Genomic DNA, 18,907 nt, shown 5'->3' with positions numbered 1-18,907 from the left:
CGAAAGGCCAAGTTCTGTTTGCCCATACTTTAAAAACACGTCTGTACGTGAGGCAAAACTAGATGAATTCCTGTGGGCATGCATCAATTGACCAGAGTTCAACAGCAAACCATTTTAGTCCGCAACACCGCAATTTCGAACTCCTTGAGAACGACATTGAGGGCTTCAAGTAGTCTCAGCCTCGGACGAAACACCCATTGACCACCCACAGATGACCTGATGCGTACTTCACACACACACACACACACACACACACACAAACACACAAAGCAAAAGTTGGCTGAAATAACCAGTTGGCTTGCACATACGCAATTTTCAGGTGTCAGGATACACAGGTTTTTCTGCTGGAGAAGATTCCCTCATTGGATTTGCCAATGTTTGCAAGGACCATGGCATCTAGTCTTTGAAAGATTTCCAAGAATTACACTCGAGCCACTTAGTAGCAAGCAAATTATATCTTTTAGCAGATGGTCCTTTAGTTAGATGTTCGCTTCCCGTCTATATGGGCGGATCTTGGACAGAATAAGCTGTAAAGTGGACGGATTTTTAAAAGAATAATCAAAAGTCTGGCTACATGACACTAAAAAGAGAAATACATCGAGATTGGTCACATTTTTCTGAACAACAACAACAACAACAAAAACATCCTCGACTTACACTCTGCCATTAAAAGAGAGTTCAGTAGCACAATGTCAGAACAATAATGTAAGTAAACTGACGTTCTCAATAAGCATCAACACAATCCTCCAGTGTAAACACTATCCAATAATTCCTCTGACCTTGACACTCCTGTACAAACATACAGAGAGCAAAACACCTTTAACTCCCTGATATGATAAACCGTCAGCTCTGATCGGCTTGTCTCGATTGGGTCTGCAAAAACGTCTGGTCTCTTGGCGGCTCTTGGCTGGAATAAGCTGCACTGTGGACCACACTATGTTGTTAGCCAAACGTCCGGCTACGTGAGAACACTACAAAGTATTGTTTAAACTAAATACTATATATGAAAGCAACAAACACAAAGAGTTTAATAGTAGGTTATGTATAAATTAACACCTGCCACCAGCTGAATGCTGATACTTTTAGCACAGATGTGGCGGGTGACTTGCACGACATCTCAATTGACTATTTGACAGAAAATGTGTGTTGCTTAGAAGCAACGACACGAACTTGAATATTACATAAAACAGACGAAAGCTATCAATGTGCATGTTAGACCTACTCATATCACCATTACCTTCTGCACATTGTTGAAAAAGTTTTTTTTTGTTGTTTTGGAGATTTCAAAAAGTAGTCAAATAGAATATGAATTTAAAACAACTAAAGTGAACAAAAAAAATAAATAAATCCACTTTTTAAAGACATGGACAATGTGACTTTTAGGTCCACATACATTAAATAGGTCTTGTGCATTTATTTCATATGCATTTGAATAAAAATGACACCAAATGTGGTTGACCAGCCAAAAAAATCATTTAAATCTTCTGTGGCTTTACTGTGAAACCACCAGCATTATAAATGTTGATCTATGGGAGTATTAACAGCTAGGAGCCACACGGGGCTCAGCGCAACAGCAGTAAAGCTCTGTTGTATAAATATTCATCAAACGGTCAATAGCCAATAAAGCACATTCAGAATCAATATCTGCCAGCACACAGTCTCATCTGAATAACTACACACAGCACCCAGTGAAAGGACCGTCAGCTGAGTAGTTTATACACTACTCAACATCCATCCAGTCTACAACTGTGTGTTAACCTTCATTTCTCTATTAGCCCAGTGTCACTGTCCTACAGGATCACAATTTCTAAAGGCATAACTTTAATTTAATAATGTATTACATTAGATTTAACTTTCAAACAGTAATGTACTTTAGATTAGCAATAGCACATAGCAAGGGATGTTCATGGCTATGACATGACCTGAAGGCATAAATAATATGGTGTACTTTTAAATCTCAGCAAAAAAGAAGCATCCTTTTTGTAGGATACTGCATTTTAAATATCATTCTGTAAAATCCCAATAAGCTTTACAGATCTTTATTGTTGCTGAATCCCTGACAATTTTAAGGTGACACCTGAAAACTCAGTTCTTAAAAAAAAAACAAAAAAAAACACTTGCTTTCTCTTTCCTTAATCCCTCCCTGTCTAGTTTGAACTAATCTGAACAATGTCTGAAACTTTGTATTAAGAGCACATCCTGTGTTTATTTGCCTCTTTATGATAAATCGCTTGTTGTATTCCTCAATTGTAAGTCGCTTTGGATAAAAGTGTCTGCTAAATGAATAAATGTAAATGCATTATAAAAGGATTAAAGTTTTTTTTTTCATGCTTGTTCAAAAAATATATTGTTCAGAGACTTGTTCCATTTCTGTTTGTCAAACGCCTGTGAAACTTCTTCAGTTGAGTCCTTTTTATATTCACACAAATATTTACATGTTAAGAAATTTGCTGGAAATAAAAGCAGTTCAATGTGAGAGGACATTTTTTTTTTGCTGAGCTTATATATGAAAAAGTATTCTTTATATCAGTCTATGCATTACATAAATTTGTACTTAAGATTTAGATCATCTGAGTAAATGCTTTTAGTAATCAGCATGATGCTCTTCAAAGGGTAATGTTTCATTAATTTCTGTTGTTACCTGGAACAGTTTATCACTGCTAGAGTGTCTATTGTCTTCAAAATAGCGGATGAGAAGAAGTTGCTTTTGTGGATTTCTTTATATCTTCTACGCTATAAAGAGGATGTTTTGGGATTGTGCATTTTGGAGCATCTCTGACTGCACTTGAGGTACTTCTTAGATTTCTTCTTTGGGAGCTCTCATTATTAAGCAGCTCTGCAACATCACATTCTGTTTGGATATTTGAATCAAATAAAGAGTCATCTTTTTCCACAACAAGCAAGCCCCTCGACATATGTCCCACACCCCAATATCTACCACCTATTTTAACAGACTACATACACACTGCTCTCCTGAAACTGGTTTCATATGTCTGTCAGACCTGATGAATGAACCTCAGAGAGGACCAGGTTCCTCAGCACCTCTATTTTTTCGTCGTCATGCCCATGACTGACTCCATAAACACAAGTCATGCTGCAGAGTCCCAGTGCCTTCTCACAGCCCTCTTAATTAAAGCACTTTACTTTGTTTTTATTTCTCTTTCTCCACCTCTGCTCCCCCCCCACCCTCGTTCATTTCTCTCTCCCCCAGGAGGAGGGCAGGATTAAATTGGATTCTAAATGATCCAGAACCGATAGAGCAATTTCTGCTGCCATATTTTCATCCTCCGTCCCGCTTTAAAAACTCTCCACATCACTGTACGGTGGCTGTCGGCGCTCCCACATCCCCGGGGACACCCCAAGCACGTCACCCCCCCACCCCCCACCAATTCCGGAGGGGCACTAAATGGAGAGAGAACGTTGAGAGGAGGAAAGAGACGGAGGAGGAGGGGGGAGTGTGGGGCAAAACACAAGGAGCGCCTTCTCGCCCATTAAGGTGCAGAAAATGAGAAAATTGGAAAATGAGAGACGGGGTTGTTCAACCTCTCATCTCATCTCGCTGCCACAATCTGGCACCCTTTTCTCTTTCTTTCACTCCCGTTCCTCTGCCCATATGTGAGATTCTTCAAAAAGATGAGAGTGTGACTGCTGCTCGCACCTCAGTTTCATCTCTCCAGGCCTTTTTTGTAACATATAATACAGGCTTGTATAAAACCGCCAGCATCAGCGCAAGGACGATTCAGGGGCGGTTTACCAGCTTAAGCTTACCTTGCCTAAAACTCAAGTGGGGGTCAGTGCTAATATTGTTAATGTGTATTGTTTGTACACCATAATAAAACATTGTTTTTAGTGTATAAGTTCACTGTAAACCAAAATACAAGCAAGCATTTACTGTCTGTCCTACATACACATGAGCAGAGATGTGGGGTGGGGAGAACTTTATAGGACCCAGAAATTAAAGTTCTGTCATCATTGACTTTATTTCCAAATCTTTCGTTTGTCCAGCACAATAGTTGAATATCCTTGACATCCTTTCAAATACAATAGAAGTGGATGAAGACTAGATCCTTCACGGACTAAAATGACAAAAAAAATCAGCATTTAAGTATTAAAATGTGGTGCGATATATTTCATGTACTCTGCAGCCATTCGATAGCTCTGTGTAAGGAATAATTCAAAAATTTCACTAAAACCTTGACATTTGCCCCAGCTTTCCTTGGCAATTGATTCAGTTCACAAAAAAGATTTGTTCATGAATCAGACTGATCCAGTTCATGAGTTTAACTCACTCAACGATCAGTCGCAGCATTTAACAGATATATGGAGTGGAAGATTATCGGTCAAGGGCCTAAATTTCAGTCTGTTCGTCACACAAATCTATCATATGACTTCAAAACACTTGGAATATAGTGCACGTCATACAGAGCCACTTCATCATACACTTTTGTTGCCTTTGTTTGAAAACTACACTCCTCATTCATTGCAGATGCATTAAAAAACAGCAATCTGTACATTATATGGTTCCATAGAAGAAAAAAACTCTTTGGGTTTGACACAAGGGTGAGTAAACGATGGCAGAATTTTTGAATTTTTGGACAGAGCAAAAACTGGGTAAAGTAGAATGTTTAATTCAATTCAAGTTTATTTGTATGGCACTTTGTATGATACAATCATTGCAAAGCAACTTTACAGAAAATTAAGTTTCTACAATAATTAGTAGTAGCTTATCAGTGGTGACTGTCAGTTAAATGTACACATGGCAGAAATGTACATGTAATTGAAATGTAGTAATGCAATTATTATATGATGCAATCAAACTAATAGCAAAGTTTGGTAGTTCTGTATGTTGTTTCAGACTAAAGATCCTAACAACACACATTTCTGTTTCACCATTTCTTCTAACAAATAAACTCCATAACCTTGCGAGCTACAAAGTTCACTGACCTAACACACACATACCCACACTCATACCATATGCACATTGATTTTTTCAATGTGTTATGTTTACATTTATAAATGTGCATTCACCAGCTTTTAACATCCACACCAGGATGTCAGAGTATTTTTCCTATGAGAATAACAAAACCACCTTACAGAAACACACACCCAGCTATGAATAATACTTGGTTAAAAAAAAACAGAAAAGCAAAATCAGGCATAAAGTTGTTCCATCTGAGCGACTAATTCAGAGGCACTGAAGGCCAAACCCCCGGAAACCCACTTACACCCATCAAACAGGACCGCCTGGAGGCCATCACCCCCCAAAAAAATCTCAATTAAACACTGCCGCCTGCTTCAAATTTAATATTACAAGGGGAAAGTTCACATTGAATGTTATAACTTTCACAGAAAATACCGCACCATTCACACATTCAGAGCATGCCAGTCTGTGATTAACTTCGTTTCGCAGGTATCTGTGTCTGTAGGATCTACAGGTCCCTAAAGGGATCAAGCAATACTGAGCTAGTCTGCAAACACGCTCTCTGATTAAATAAATGTTTCATAAAACACTGATTGTGATGAGTATGCGGGAATGAAATTTGCTTCTGCTTATGCAAAGTGTTTTTTTTTTTTTGTTTTTTTTTAAAGGAGATCAAATTATATACTAGATTAGAGGTGGACAAAAATCCTTGTATGAGCAATTTTATATCACTAAAACGATACATAGTTATTTTGGCTGAAAACCTATTTAAATGGTTTATATATAAGAAACAGTAAAATAGCTGAAGTGAAATTGGCTACCTTTAAATTGCTAATTCTTTTAATTTGATACTGGTTGGACGCAAGACAAAAGAATACTTCTATAAAGGAAGCTAATACCATGGTATAAACCATCGTACTGCTTCCTTCACCAAATAATTTTTTTTTTTTAAATTATTAAGAATTTGATTCAAAATCTCACCCATAGCTTTGGTTTCCTCGCCCTTGGCGTTAAGGATGGAGAACTTGAACTTTGCCCGAACCTCGCTCTTAGGACAGCTGACCAGGAGCAGATAGAGCGACAGATAATCTTTACTCTCTTCATCCAGACCTTTAGGATTCACTCGCAAACACCTGCTCAAAAACAAAGAATATTACATCAGCAGTTACACTTTGTTTTAGTCTAAAAGTTTATCTGCGAAAAAAAAAAAACACAAGAACTTAAAATATTATGCAAATCCATGTGTGCTCCTCCCAGTCTTACCATTTAAGCTTATCATTGGCTCCCGAGGAGAAGGTGGAGCTTTTGATGACCTCGCCCATCTCCTCCCGGCAGAAGCTGAAGTTGTTGATGGTCCACATATAGGAGAACTTAACCACTTTGATCTGGGCAAACACAAACACACAAGAAGATAACAGACAAGACACTTCATTCTTCCATTTATCTATCTATTTTTTCCCCCTTTCCTACAGTAGATCCGCAAGTGTTGGCCAAGACATCAAAAAGCGACACATCAAAACCGCCTTTTATCTTAATGTGCTCTGACAACAAACAGGATGGGGAGAACAAGGAATAAAAAGACCTCAAACAAAAACGCTGGGGGAGAATGATGGCAAGATAAATGAAAGCATTAATGGAACATGTTTCACTAGTCGTGGGGATTCTGAACACACTGGAGGATCCTGTGAGTCACACACACTCAAAACACAGAGAGACGATAATGGCCATTACATATTTTTAGACAAATAGATACATACTCAGATCATTCAGGTGCACACAAAGATGTTTTCTCAAACAAATATGAGGTTTATTAATGCTTTATATTACTTATATTTATATAAAAAAATGGTAAGACTTGTGTTTTTGAATAAATGCTGCTCTTATACTTTTTTTTTATTCAAAGAATCTAAAAAACAAAAAACGGATTATGGTTTCTACAATATTAAACAGCACAAGTGTTTTTAACATAAGAAATGTTTCTTCTAAACTAACTTTAAAATAGAAAAACAAAGTTCAAAAATATTTAAAAAATAATTGTAGAAAACTTGAGTGACTTTTAATGGTGTGTTTTGGTCCTTTATGAAGCCTCACTGCCCTGGTAACTGTATTTTTATTATTATTATTATTTATTTTTTTTTAGAATGAAAAAAGCAACATTAACATTCTTATAAACTACTCCTTTTGTGTTCCATAAAATGAAGTCAAAGGGGTTTTAAACAACACATGGGTTAATTACCACAAGATCATTTTTACCTTTAAAATGACTTATAATTCTATTCAGCAGATAAAAAAAGGATGCCAATCCCACATGGTCCCGTTGATTGGCAATTTTTAGCATCAAACGAGACTTAATATGTGTCTGGGACACCAGTGGTGCTCAGATCTGCACCTGGAAGATCTAGCTTCCTGCACAATTTAGTTCCAGTCTTGCTCTAACACACCTGCCAGTAAATTTCAAGTAAACCCATTGATTGGCTGGTTCAGGTGTGTTTGATTAGACATGGAACGAACTCTGAAGGTAGACCATCAGAATTGAAGCACCCCTGTCGCAGAGTATACAGATTCACAGACTGACTCAGAACACCCCCCACCCACACACACACACACACACACACACACACACGCACACACACACTTACACTCACCTGTGTGTAACACCAGCTTTCGGCCACAGGGCCGCTGGTCATTTCTGCAGGAGGGGGCGGACTCGGTACCCTGGACATCGCCAGTTTGGAACGTTGAGGGTGGGGTAGGGGTAGGGTCACTACGCCAGCCCACCGCAGGACGTCCCCAACAAAGCGCACACACGTGATTACTCACTCAAAGGCAAATAATGTACACACACGCATGTGTATTTCACAGCCGCCGCCAGGATCCGGGCACACACTCGTGTTTCAGTGTAACCCAGAGAACATAGAGGGACTGCAGGCAGAACCTTGACGTGTTTTTCAGTGAGTTGTCCAGTTCATTAGCTTTACAATCTGTAGCAAAGAAAAAGCAAAAACAGATTGAGAATTTATTTCACACAGCTTTAAACTTCATTCTTTTGTCTTTGATTTTAATTTAAATAAAATTAATTAAAACAACATTATAAGTAATAATTCAATATAAAAATAGAATCATTATTTTATTAATAAAACAGTATTTTCTACAAGAGGTCGACCGATATTAGATTTTTAGATTTTTTAGAGATTTAGATTAGATTAGATTTTACCAATAGGACCACACTGGGCGATTCCGATTAATTAAGACCGATAGTGTTTAAAAGGATACTGACAGAAAATAAAATCTAGTCTACAAATTAATCACTTAGTAACAGGGCTGCTCGATTAATCGAACGTGATTAATCGTGATTGTCATGCACATCTTGTCAGTAAAGCTGGTTCTGTGATTAGTAAATCTCCATCACCTGCTTTCAGGTGGAGCAGCATTTACTACACATAGCCGTAGTTCTCTGACAAGCTATTCAAAATTGCATTCATAATCGCAGACAATATAATTCGCTCGCATTGATGGCAGATTAATTTGAGTTTTTTGTGTGTTTTATTATGTCTATTTTTGGTATGTGTAGTAAATACTGCTCCTTCTGAAAGCAGGTGAAAATACCACATTTAATAACATGTTTTTATTCCAAACATAGGGCTGCACGATAATGGTTAAACTGAAAATCACGAATATTTTGATTAAAATTGTAATCACGATTATTAATAACGATTATTCTATACTGCTGGAAAAAAAAAAAAACCTGCTAAATTTAGCTGGTTTAAGCTGCTCTCCCAGCTTGGTCAAGCTGGTTTTAGCTTGTTGTTCCAGCTGGTCTCCCAGCCTGAACAGCTAAGGAAGTGGTCAGAACCCCTCTAAAACCAGCCTTCTGACCAGCAAAGACGGGGCTTGGATGACCAACTAATACCAGTCAAACCAGCTCAAGGCTGGTTTTGAGATCAAGCGGTTGTTTTTTGTTTGGTTTTGTTTTGGTTTTTTTTGTTTGTTTCAGCAGGGAAATGCAATAACATTTCATGTGTCCTTTAACCAACCTCCACTGACTATACACTGACTTCATTTAACCAACTACGATTATACAGACTCATGGTTTTGGTTAGTGTTTTGTCATCTGTATTCACATTACATTTTCTAAGTGACAATTAGTTCGCAAAGGAGAAAAAGACACTCAGATCTCACAGTAAATTTGCTCAAAGTTCGTTAATACACACTGAAAACTAACATTGCCATGCCATTTTCATCACGAAAACTGGTAAAACTTTAGAAACTCTTAAAATAAATTCCAACAATTCCAATTTATGTACATTTTTCCCCATTGTATTGCCAGAGGTAGAAAAAGCGCATTTATTCCTCAAACACAATAGATCCATTATTGAAACATTACAATAGATCCATTACTGAAACTCAGTGAAAGTTTGATCATGGTACATTTGGTAACACAAACAGTACAAATGGCTTGTGAAAAAACACACATTGTCTATATGACTCTTTCATGTAAGCAGAATATCGCTGTGGAGAGATCGCTAAACTCGTATGTTTTCATATCATCATCAGCGCTTGTTCCGCCATCAGTGAGCGTGCACGGGGTTGCCATATTGCACAAATTAAATAAAATACCGGGCAGAAAGTGTATCCAGTGCTTGTTCACGCACAGGGTTGCCAGATTGCACAATCACATCTGGCAACCACAAGCATGAACGCTAGTGAAGACTTGTTAGCAATGCAAGATAACGCAAATGCCAAATTAAAAACACGTTTCAGGATAAATAACGAGCCGGCCAATATTGTGACGATTATTTTTAATACAATAATAAGAACTCAGATAAACCATATATTGCCGTAGTCGTGTGTTTATTAGTCATGTTTATTAGTCACGTTGAATCAATGAAAGCATTTAAATCTTCTGTTTATTCAGCTGCAGCGATTTCCTGGATTTCTTCTTCGGGGCATATTTGGATTTTAATTTCGATTAATTGTGTAGCCCTACTTAGTAATGATATAGTAATGGTATACTGTGTACACATCGTTTCATTGTCGATGTTTTAAATCCGCCTCTGGAGTGCTCTGTGCAGCGAGCAGTATCACAAACAAAACAAACTGCATGTGCTGTCAGTGATTTCCGCCTCTTGGCCGCTCTCGTGCTGTATAACAAAGACTATATGGACCTTCTCAGCCGCTCCAGCAATGGACCCAACCAGGAAAAACTATCGCCATGGATTTTTACTGATAACCAATAGTTTCACCAATCAACTATCGGTGCCAATTAATCGGCAAAACCGATACATCGGTCGACCTCTAATTTCTACATTATTTAAAAAAACAATAAATTAGTGTTTTAAAGTTATGGTGAGTGAAGTAACCAGATAACAGATTCACTATTTACAATTTCATATATAAACAATTTCAATAAAATCAATACAACACTGCATATTAGATGTAGTGGTAGTATTAAATTGTTTGTAGTAGTTCATGGATATAAATTAATTCAATATTTCTTAATAAAAAGGATATATTAAAAATGAATAAATGGTGTTTAAAAGTCATACTGAGTGACGAGATGAGATAGCTGATTCACCATTAACATCCACCTTCAGTAATTGCAAACAATTCCATACTGTTCTACATACAAACTAAAAAAATGCCTGAGATGATTTTGCACAATGGCAAAAAAGGTTTACAGTTTTTCCTTGTACATATGTAAGAACCCCAAAAATATGCAGAATCAAACAAACCACCACATCTTGGGTACTGTTTGATCTCTGTTTTGTTGATATCTAGTTCAGCACGTCTACACTTGCCACTGGTGTCAGAGTAAAAGCCAGACCTCTGAAGACTCCGAAGCACCATCAGCAACTACAGTGAGTTTAAATCAGTCAAAGCTACATGTTTATAATGCTGGAGGAAAAAACAATTTCTTCTTTTCCCCTTGTGTGAAACAGCCCTCCCTCTCTTTTCCAGGAGAAAAGCACATTCATCATTCTATTGGCTCTCTTGTTCATTTCCCCTCAAACCTCTGAACCTTAAACCTTTTCAATCTTTTTTCTTCAGACCAAAAAATAAATAAATAAACCAGAACCTCAGGACTAATCCTTATTTTTTCCTCTCGCCGCTGCTAATTAAGTCACTTTAATCGTTAGCTGGATACACCCTAGCCATTAATGAACTGACCAGAAACACCGAACTAGCCACTTATCTAACAGTACAGTAAGTCATTAATAGGGCTAATTAATGGATGTAAAAACAGGGAAGCTCGTGACTGATAACCAATTTAAGCAGAAAAGCAAATTTCTCGCTCCATGAATGACATTTATAAATGTTTAAAGAACACATGGTCAAAGGCCCTCACGGGCATGAGCTTGGTAGAAACGTCTGTATTAAAATGCGTCGCTTATAGGTAACTTTTTTAATTTACTTCACAGTACAGCAAGATTTTCTGCGGTCAGATCACAAAGTTATGAAGAGTTGAACATTCCCCAGACACGGTGACTGGGGGACCTTTGATTTTAGCTAAACTTTAAAGAAAAAAAAATAGAAGTATTATCCTCTCCTTTTTTCTCAATCTGAAGCGACCTCATCACCCTTTCATCTCCCATTCCTCTTTCCATTTTTTACCATCTTCCGCTCCTCTTTCCACTTTCTCACTCAACCTGCACGTCCCTTCGTCTGCGAGCGAGAGAGACGGAGACTCTCCTTTCCCCTAATTAGCATCTGATTGAAAGGATAGACCACGGCCCGGCGGAACCTTCTGTAAATTGTGTGACGATTTGAAACCGAGAATGAGAGAGGAAGAGCATGAACAAAGTGCAAAACAAAGTGTATTGTTGGAAGGAAAGAAGAAAAAATATTAGGAGAACGAAAAGGTCAATTCAAAACTTTTCAGAAGTACAGAGCAACTCATCCATTTCCCACCTACACACTAAAGCAAGGTGATTAAAATATAACCCCATATTTTTCAGCTATTTAACAAAAAAAAAAAATCTCAATAGTTACATTTTTGCTTGTATAGTTTGCTTAAAAGAATGATTTGTTCAATAACACAAGAAAGGCTATTTAACAATTTTTTATGCAGAAAAATAATAATACATGGTAATAAAAAGTCTATTTTTTCTTCTACACATTTCCATTTTTTTATATCATTAAAAATTTGACAAATTAGTATTTTTGGGTGTGACAAATGTTAGTTAAACCAGAGTTTTACATCAATTAGTAACGCACCATTTTTTCTTTGATGTTTTTTCTTAACAAAAAAAACAAAATTAGTTTTATTTAGCCAAAAAAAATTATTTGTATGAATTAAATTTGGGTAACTGGGTAAGTGAAGTGTTTATGCAGTCCATTATGTCTGTTATAACTTATCCACATTGTGTGCACAAAACAAGCACTGGCAGGGTTTTTTTTTTTTTTTTGGTTTGTTTTTTTTCCTTTTTTGGAAAGCATTTCAGTGCATCATTGAAATCAACTGATTCCAATTAATTATATTTACAGAACTTAAACTTATCAAGTCACCACATTTTCTATTCCATTTAAAACAGACAGTATAAAAGCAACAGACAATATGAAATTAGTCTTTTGCTTTCATATTGTCTGTTTCTTTCTCTTTTTTTTTGTTTTGTTTTTATAGTTGTATCCTTTAGGAAACTTAAAAAGACCTTTAAAAATAATTGTGATATTCGCAATGTTGCTAAATTTTATACAGAAAAATTACCATAAAACAAAGAATATTTGATTTACTGCCCAGCCCTACTACACACTCCAGAATTAATGCTCAGACAGATATTCATTACCTTGCAACTCGTTATTATCAGTTAAGCCAATCTCTCTTTTTTTCTCCCTCCTTCCTTTGTGCTATTTGTTTCTGATGAAAAACACTTGTGGCATTTTCACTCAGTAAAACAATAAAATATTAATCATTCAAGTCGGGGAACAAGTTTGTGTCCATTTGCAATTCAAATTACCACCGACTTCCTAGCAATTAATTTTCACGCGCGTGTCTCCCATCAAGTGTCTCCAGTTATCGGTTTTCTGAACTTCATTTGCTGTGGTCTTCGTATCCTCATCTATCGGCACTTTCAATGCAGACTCACCTTATGGAAACATATCACTTACAAAATCGATAACAACCTTTCAGCACTGAAAACACACACAAACAAACAACAGACAACACGCAGTTTAACAGGCAGACCCTCACAGATTCGGCGTACACAACTCTACAGGAAATCTCACATACTTCCAGAAAAATACAATCATTAGCAAAGTTCTAGTTTGCATTCATAAAGTTTTGGTAATTTGTTTTCAGTTAGCAATAAAAAGTGCAGCACTTTTGGTGTATTTAAGACATTTAAATGCATTCCACAGTATTCCACAAATGTACCCCTAAATCAGCGCAGAAAATCCTGTGATTCCGTCTGGGCTTAGTAACAGACGATTATCCACAGGACACAAACAGAATGCACACACACTTCAGCTGTCAGAGAGGTATGAGAGGGGGGATCTGAGCTTGCAGGCACACACCAGATCAAAGAAACTGCATGTTTCACATGTGATCCTGTTCATTAGTTTGCAAACTACTCAATATATGACTTCATAACTGGAACCACGCACACATCATCTAGGGATTTAAGAGACTGCTGGTGTTTAAACATTAATTTCACAGCAATGAATCCATATTTGGTCAACACTAACAGGGCTTGATGCTACTTTTTTTCCCAAGAAGCACTAGTGCTCCTACTTTTAAGATTTTTTGAGTGATTTAGGAGTTTGGGTAGAATGATTGGTTATAATGTAATTTGATTTTTTCTTAATAAAGGGATGAGGAAACATTTACAAGCAAAATGACCTAATTTATTTGAATACAAAAATTACACTTTTTTTTTTACATATTTCTGCTTCAAACTATGTGATTTTAACAATTATGGCTTTATTTATATTTTTCTATTTAAATGCCAGACATAGTTTATGTAATTGAAATACCAATAGTAAATATTATCTGTATTGATGTATGACCTTTAATTGCAAACAAGCCTGATATCCTCTTATTTTAAAATGTCTTTACTACTTCCTATCAGTTGAGTGAGACAAAATATGCACACTTACAACCATCTACTACAATAGAAACATTGTCATAATTAATCAACAGTACATAATAAGCAATCACCGGGCATAAATACAAGAAGGGACCAGAATATTCGATTATTCAAATATTCGTTCGGTGGCTTGGCATTCGATTTTAATTTTTGAGATTCTATTTTTATTTTTTTTTTCGAACACCTGGCATCCCCTGCGAAACGGTTCTCATTCGCGCTTGAATATGAATCGCCCATTAGTTCACATCATGATTCAGTTCATCTGGAAGAGAAGACAAAAATGCCGTAGACCTCAGCTGTGTGGGAGCACTTTAAATTGAGTGAGGACAATAAGAAGGCAGTTTGCCGTGGAGGAGAAGATGAAGTTGACGTAGGCTTTGTGTGTGTGGTTTAAATTTAGTTTGGACAATAAGTGTGTGGGAGCACTTTAAATTGAGTGAGGACAATAAGAAGGCAGTTTGCCTGTAAGCAGTACGCTTATAGTATATTGTTGGTGTCAAAAAAACAAAAAAAAGTTGATTTTATTTGCTTGTAAAATACTTGCAAATACAGCAGTCATAAAAAAAAAAACGTACAATAGCCCAGCCTAATAATTATTTGTCTTATATTAAAAGTATTGTTCTTAACAGACCTGTGATTTTTTTTTATCACTAGTGCAGTGCAGTGTCCGTTCTCGGAGCATAAAAGCCCTGTCCACGTGAGGTGGGCCACTTCTGGCTAGCGCTGTTCTGTATTTTATTCATTCTGAACGTGTCGCATGTCCATATTGCGCCAAAATGTTACACTGCACTCCCTTGGGACCGCAGCAACAACACCCACCACACATGCAGTCAATTGGATGAACGGTTCTCGAAATAATACAAATGAAACTGACAGACACACAGAGATTTTCAGATGCGACAGTTGTCATGTCACGCCCCGCCGCGCCACAACAGCTAAAGTCTGTCTACACTGGACGTACCACCTGTCTGCATAAAAAGATCAGGGGCCGGATTCACAAAACATTCTTAAAAAGAAATTTCTTCTTAACTGCCATTTTCTTCTTATTTTTTTAACTTTAGAAAAAAGTTAAGAATATTTTGTATTCCCAAAAATCCATCCTAAGAATATTCTTATCTTTTTTTCTTAAGATTGTTCTTAAGACAAAACCTAAGAAGAATTCATATTCGTGAAAAGAATCTTCTTAAAAATCATCGTAAATAACCCAGACTGGTCTTAAATCCCAAACAGTAAGAAATAATTAATTAATTTATTGGTTATTTCAAATTAATTGTTATATTTAAGCATTACAACAACAGCTACATATAATACATAGTAGGACTAGGGATGTGCATGAGTTTTCTGAATTGATCGATGACCGTTAATGTAAACACGATCGGTCATTATGATTATCCTAAGTGTGATACTACTTTAGCTGACTTCAAAACTCAGTAGCAACTCTAAAACGAGACAGATAGGGAGCTTTAATTGAACGCTTTTAATTTTAGTTTATAAATACGGCATAATCTTTGGGAGTATTCAGCGCATATGATCGTGGAGGATGCATTTGCTGTAGAAGTGCAGACACACATGGATGGAACACACAGCCATACCCGAAGCGTTCAAAAATTAATGAAACATATCGCTGCAGTTTGAGACAGGCTATTTTTAAAGTAACTGTTCAAAAACACACCGCATTAAAAATGTGAACCTGAGCGCCATTCAAACTCACGACGAAAAGAGTGTGCATGCTTATTATGATTATTATGGTAATATTTTTTATACAGTCTATGGGTAATCTGCAGGAAGCGCAAAAAGCCAATAGTGTGATTTTATCAGTGCGTCATGTATTCATTCAGATAACGGCTGATGTTTTCTTCTTAAGAAAAAAAATAATGTTATTAAGAATATATTTGAGAACTTAAGAATTTTTCAAGAATTACACTTAAGAACATTCTTACGAACTTCATGGAATTTATCTTAAGAAATTTCTTAATTTATTTCTTAAGATTTTCGTGAATCCGGCCCCAGATCCCTATCGACAACATATAATTTGCATCTTTGCATGCTCCCAGACCCACAAATTACAAAATAACGCATTTTCCATTGCTGCTTTCTCTGAATAAACAGCCTTCGGAATTGCAGCTTACATGCTTTGCATCTTGTGATACATTCGTAGCAGACAACGGGACATTCAGAGTGTGCACAACTTTGGTGTTAAATCTAAAGGGACACAGTGATTCAATAACAGTGAATGTGGGGTTCGATATCTGATCAAACTCGAGTCTGACCAAGCAATAGAAACAAGTGTTACAACAGCCTTAGATACAAGTGACTTGGTTAAACCCCGATTAGTTTAAAGCAGTGTCAGACAGCATCTGGGATCAGACCGGCTGGCAAATACGAGGCGGGTGGGACGAGACGGGTGCCAAGCAAGGAGATTTAGCCCTCGAGGAATTCATTACTGCAAGCGTTACCCAGCCAAAATAATTAATGAATTAATGAGGGGAGGGGAGAGAGAGCGAGGGAGAAAAAACACACAGCGTTTCTGCGCTGAAATTCTCTTTTAGTTGCGACTTGAAAGAGAAACATGAAGTACAGCCCCACCCAGCAGACTCTCCCTACTGGATTGAGCTTCTTGTGAGGAAATGAGAACCATAATGTGACCTTTCACTTATTTAAGCTCCACCCAAAGAGAATGTGTCAACAACACACTATCAGAAGGGGAGTGGCTTAATATAGAAAGAAGAGGGGTTTAGCATGGGTTTGGGGAAGGGTCTACAGGGAGGATATAACTTCGGCAAGATGGGTCAAATTTCTCAAAGACTTTTTTCTTTCTGGTTTAATTTTATCCAGTCTCTTTTTTCTCTCTCCACAGACACAGAATGAAAGGGATATGTTGGAAAAGAGTAACAGATTTTTTTTTTTTTTTGACCTTATTCAAACCCCTATGCAATGCTAAAATACATTCAGGGTCAATGTTAGGTTGACATCTAAAAACCACATTTAAAATCAACATAAAATGTTGATTGCAACCCACTTTACTTCCACATGACATTTCCGAATCAAACAGGACATTCAAAACAAGTTTACATACAGAGAAACTAAAAAATATTATATATAAAAAGTAAAAAAAAAAAAGTGAAAGTGACGTGACATACAGCCAAGTATGGTGACCCATACTCAGAATTCGGCTCTGCATTTAACCCATCACACACAGCAGTGAACACACACAGCAGTGAACACACCCGGAGCAGTGGGCAGCCATTTATGCTGTGGTGCCCGGGGAGCAGTTGGGGGTTCAGTGCCTTGCTCAAGGGCACCTCAGTCGTGGTATTGCCAGCCCGAGACTCGAACCCACAACCGTAGTGTTAAGAGTCAAACTCTCTAACCATTAGGCCACGACTCCCCCCCCCCCCCTATATTTATATAGTTTTTCCTCCTTGAAATGGAGTATATAAATACAAATTAACAGGAACATGTATTTGGAAAATAAATTGGGTCAATTCAGATTTCATGCATTTAAGATGAAAACAACCTGCCTATTCAAAATTTGGCTGACAAAACATTTTTCTTAACTTTTAATTGAAGGAAAAAAAAACAGACTACTAGACATGACCTTAAACCAAGAATTGTGTTAAGGTTTACATAATAAATCAGTTCTTTTATAATATAAAGTGATAGTGTCTCTTCAAAAGACTTGGATTAAACCACTTTGTTCACTGCATTACTGTTACGATCTCTACACATTTTTAAAGAATCAAAATATTTATGTAAGGGATTTTTAATGGAGGGAAACAGTGGCAAAAGTACGGGCAACATGAGAAGTGGCAGTGTGCAAGAAGACCTGCATGTACGTTAAAGATTAAAATAGAAACACAGAGCACTGGAGAGAAATTTGTGTTTCGAGGTTTAACAAAAGTCTTATGGGTTTGGAACGATGTGAGAATGAATAAATGGACAATTTTCATTTGTGGGTAAATTAACGCTTTAAGACTCTACAACATACTGGACAAACTGTACCTCAGCTTTGATGGGCTAAAAACAAGCGTCTGAGCATTGCAGGTCAATAAGATCGCAGTATATAACTTGAGGAGACACAGTGAAAATTTATCAGCATGACACCATCCTTTCATGCATCCAAACATTCATTTCCTCCTATCTTCTGAGGATAAACGAAGTTAGTTAATTATCAGCTTGATTAAAATGGATGAGTTGATGCCAGAAAAGAGACGCTGAAGCAAAAAACTTTGAGGGTGAGATTGTAGACCTTTCTCGCTCAAATACATACATACAAGCAATCCTTGTCAAAGAGCTAGAACCTGGGGGTCTTCATATTGACGTGTGGAACCAGAAATGTCCAAATTTGATGCACATCTAATAATTACCAAGTTCACATAATAATAGTTTGTTTCATTTGATTGTTGATTTTTTTTTCAGATAACTCACCATGTCCAGAAAAATGGCTGCAGTGGAAGAAAACCCCCTGAATTTATCTTTTCCCCCCTACTGAAAGAGAGAGAGTGGCAGTGTATATTGTTGAGGTGTATTTTGTTAGTAGTGGTTTGTGTGGTAGTATTTTTGTGAGAACAGTTTGTGCAGAGAGATCAATTAGACAGCTGACTCTGTCAAGTTTACACACAGTAAAAAAAATATCTAGGCTGTAAACAAACACATGAATACACACATACATACACACATTCATACACACATTCATACACACACTGCAGTGAGATCAATTAGACAGCCCTCAACGTGGTTACCTAATTATACAAAACATGGAACACACTATAATGAATCCTGTATCTGTCTGTCTAGCATAAAATAGGCTGCCTTGCTGCTCATTGGGCTTGTAAAATATATCATCATTTGATGAAAAATATCTAGGCTGTAAACAAACACATGAATACACACATACATACAC

The 18,907-nt window shown here is 37.0% G+C and overlaps 1 pseudogene; it reads right to left on the bottom strand.

Moving 5' to 3' along the window:
• Positions 1-18,907, bottom strand: part of LOC122136575 — a 68,917-nt pseudogene that overhangs the window by 23,264 nt on the left and 26,746 nt on the right.

This window comes from Cyprinus carpio, chromosome B3, assembly GCF_018340385.1.
Source record: "Cyprinus carpio isolate SPL01 chromosome B3, ASM1834038v1, whole genome shotgun sequence".
In the NCBI taxonomy this organism is placed as follows: domain Eukaryota; kingdom Metazoa; phylum Chordata; class Actinopteri; order Cypriniformes; family Cyprinidae; genus Cyprinus; species Cyprinus carpio.
This window is presented reverse-complemented; position numbering and strand designations above follow the sequence as displayed.